Source organism: Crocodylus porosus, unplaced genomic scaffold (genome assembly GCF_001723895.1).
Source record: "Crocodylus porosus isolate Cpor-Errol unplaced genomic scaffold, CroPor_comp1, whole genome shotgun sequence".
NCBI lineage: Eukaryota > Metazoa > Chordata > Crocodylia > Crocodylidae > Crocodylus > Crocodylus porosus.
In genome coordinates, this window is record NW_017728931.1 from 52,065,230 (window position 1) to 52,069,033 (window position 3,804).

Sequence of the window (3,804 nt, forward strand, 5' to 3'; positions counted from 1 at the left end):
GCCCGATAGAGGGGAAGTATCACCTCCTAGGACCTATTTGTCATGCATCTGCTGATGCACGATAAAGTGCCATTGGCTTTTCTGATGGTTTCGTCACACTGCCGACTCATGTTCATCTTTACAGGACCCGATATTTGTGGCAGCCAACTGGCTTCACCACCAAAATGGACATTGTGGGATTCAGGCGTTACTACAACATGGCCTAGAATGGCGCACAGCTATTTCCCGACAAATGGCAACTGATGTCGTAAACCAATGCATCATGTGCCAGGAAGTTAAAAGGCATCTGAAGCCACTCACTTGATTTGGGGGCCCTCATATTAAGGAAGGAAAACAGCTCTGGGATACCTGGCAAATCAATTACATAGGGCCCACCATTGCCCACCGTCTCTAAAAGGCATTTTGTTCTAGTAGCATTTGAAGTAGTAAGTAGATTCACCTTCGCTCAGGTATCTCGGCGCTGCACTGCAGAGGACACTATCCGTGGCCTAAGTGCCCTCCTTAGTGCATATCCCAAGTCCCTGGAAATACAGAGCGACAATGGCTCCGGATTTAAGAACCACCTATAACCAGATGGATGTAAGAGACCCAGATTCTGGTGACTTATCATTGCATATATAACCCCCAGGCTAATGGCATAGTGGAACGGGCCAACTCCATCTTAAAAACTCATTTGAAACTGTTCATGAATTCCACTTACTCCCATTGGGACAATTGTCTGCATCAAGCAGTCCATCTAATGAATCATTGAGCACGTCCTCTAGGTTCACCTATTGAACTCATCTTTGCAATTAAGGATAGGGAACCCCCAACCACGAGACCTCGACCCCACTGTTCAGAAACCCTCAGGCCAGGGATGAAGGTTAAGGTCTCCCATCCAAATATTGCTGATTGGGAAGGGACAATTATAGCAAGGGGGTGGGGTAACACTTGGTGGGTATTAAACCATGCAGAAACTTCTGAATCTATAACTCTTGTGCCCACAGGATGGATATCCTACTATGCCTCACCCTCCTAACTGCATTTGTTGCAACAGAGACTTTAACTGTACCCTTGTGGTGCAATAAGACTAACACCCGTGCCTGTTTTTCCTCATCTGGACCATCATGTGTATTCTTAGGCGACCTCAACACTTCATCTTCTATTTCCAAGACACTAACTGGTATTATAATTTTACATCGCACGTTGCCTGGTATAACGTCTCTTTTTCCCCTCTTCCCAAAGTGCAAACTTAGAATGTTCCTATACCACTAGAAAATGTGCGGATGTATGGGTTGCCCAAAATTATATCCCATTCAATTTTCTAGTGGCCCAATGCCACCACCTGTAATTGTTCAAACAGATGGTGGCCCAAACTAGGGGCAGGGCCAAGCACCACAGCTGCCTGCAGGAGCTCCCTGCTTACTGCCACCACACTCCTGCCGCTGCCTCCTGCTGGAGCTCACCATACCCTGCCCCAGATTCCAAGGGCATGCAGTGTTCATGCCCTGGAGCTGGCCTGGGGGTGACAGTCTTCCCCCAGTGGTTCCCACCCTGCTTGCACTCCAGGCTCTTGGGAACAGGCCAGCTCCCAGCTTCCACCTGGCTTTGGTGTTTTGCCTGTAGAAAAACTTATGGCGCGCTCCCCCTCCCAACCAGGCCCTACCCCCAGAGACCTTCCCTCCCCCTACACTGGGCAGTAAATAGGCTTGGACTAAGGGGCAGGGGGAGTAGACCCATTTAAGATCCATCCCACTGCCACAGAGTATCTGGGTGCCAGGAAGCACTGGTGCCTCTACCCCAGTAGAGGGAGATATGCCAACCCGCCCTCTTCTGCCGAGCGTTAGGCTGTGAGGGGCAACCTGAATGTCCCTCACTCCTTTTTTTGCTGGGCTGGGTGTGTCCCTGCAGTCCTTCTGGCAGCAAGGGGTCCCAGGAGCAGTGTAGCCTGAATCACAGGGATCCAGCCACCTGCTAGAGGATGGGGTTTCTGAGGGACTGAGCAGAGAGGCAGCAGGCAGTCACAGCATGAGCTCTCATTGAAAAAAATGTCACGGTTGGAGACACACTTGCAATGAGGAGCACATTTCTTACAGAACAACTGCCTGAAGATCCGAAAATCAACCTAACACCTTTTAAAAGGAGAACTTGGGAAACAATTTAATTAGCTGGCTGGGCACTAAGAACTCAAGGCAGCGGTTAGACAAGCTGTCAAATGTTAGACATTCTTCCTTAGGTCTCTGAATCCAGGAAACTAGGCACTGAGGGCCTTGTTACCCTGTTTACACTAAGGGCCTTGCTCCCTGTCATTTTGGGCAGCTCCTTGTCAACTTAACCCCTAAGCTGTCCACAACTGAAACTGGTTTGAAGCACTTCTTAGGCCAGCACTTCTCAAGCTTTTCCTTAGCATGACCCCTCACTTCCAACCCACAGTCCCCCACCCCTGTGACCCCTTCTGCTGATGCTGCAAACCCATTTGGGGTCACAACCCACAGTTTGAGAACCGCTACCTTAGGCACTCCAGGGAAGGCTGATCTCTGATCCATGCAACCTAGCTCCTGTTGCACTAAGGCAGGGGTCAGCCACCCCCAGCATGCATGGCACATGAGGCCATTTTGCTGGGTACGCCACAGCAAGCCTGGGCTCTGAGCAGCTGCCGCCAGCCACAGAGCAAGCAGCTGGGGCTCCGTAGTTGGCAGCAGCTGCCCAGAGCCTGGGCCAGCTCCAGTAGGCTGGGAAGCTGCACCAGGGTCCAGAGCCCCAGCACCAGCTCTGTGGCAGTGGTGGGTGTACATGAACCTTGGGGCGCAGGTTGGAGATGGGGCTAGAGCACTACAACCCTGGTCTCAACCCAGCCATCTGCCTGGAGGGGCACCTGCACCTGACACCAGCAACAAGGATTGGGTCCCTCACAGCTCCTTCCGTCTGTTTCTAGCATGCCAAGTCGAGACGTGGGTCAAGGTTGGTTTGGCACTCCAGCCAGAAACATTGCTGACCCCTGCATTAAGGTGTAGCTCAGGGACAGGCAATTATTTTGGGCAGAGGGCTGTTTACTGAGCAGCCCAGGGCAGATAAATATTAATCTTCTAAATTTTTTAGGGGCCCCTCGGGCCAGATAGAATGGCCTGGTGGGCTTCATCTGGCCCCTGGGCTGCATTTGCCCACCCCTGGTGTAGCTGCTGGGACAGAAAAGCAGCAGCCTAGCAGCACCTGCAGCCAGGCAGGCAGGTTACCCTTTCCCTGCCTGCTCTTTGGGATAGGCATCCACAAGTAAGTAATACCCTGGGGGTACCCCTAGAGCGAGGGGAACTGGAAGTCACAGGGGGCAGGGAGAAGCCCAGAATGGGAGTGGGGGGTGGTTTTTCCTCCAGGCCTGTGTTGGCCTGAAATGTGACTGCTCTAAACTCGACTTAGCACTAAAACCCATCAAAATTTGTGCAGCTCACAGTGTAACATGTAACAAGGCCCTGATGATACTGAATTAATGGCCTATTATAATTTATCAAACTCCTGAATACTTTCCACACAAGGAAGGTGAGACTCCCACCCTCTGCTCCCCCCCTTGTCCTGTTTGATAGGCCTTCAGGACTCCACTTCTTTTATTTTGCTAACTGTGTGTCTGCTACTCCCCTATGATATTTCACTTGCTGTGCCTAGCTTCCTGGATTCAGAGACCTAAGAATGCCTGACATTCAAAAGCTTGTCTAACTTTATCCCAGCTACATAGTTGGTCCATTCAAAGAGATCACCCTGATATAAAAAAATTGTGGTTCGTTTCTCGGGAGGTGGAAAAAAACTTTCAGCTTCAGACACACTTTATTAGCA

The 3,804-nt window shown here is 50.8% G+C and overlaps 1 protein-coding gene across 1 annotated transcript in view; it reads right to left on the reverse strand.

Moving 5' to 3' along the window:
* Positions 1–3,804, reverse strand: part of JOSD1 (Josephin domain containing 1) — a 36,413-nt gene that overhangs the window by 18,717 nt on the left and 13,892 nt on the right. The window lies entirely within an intron of this gene.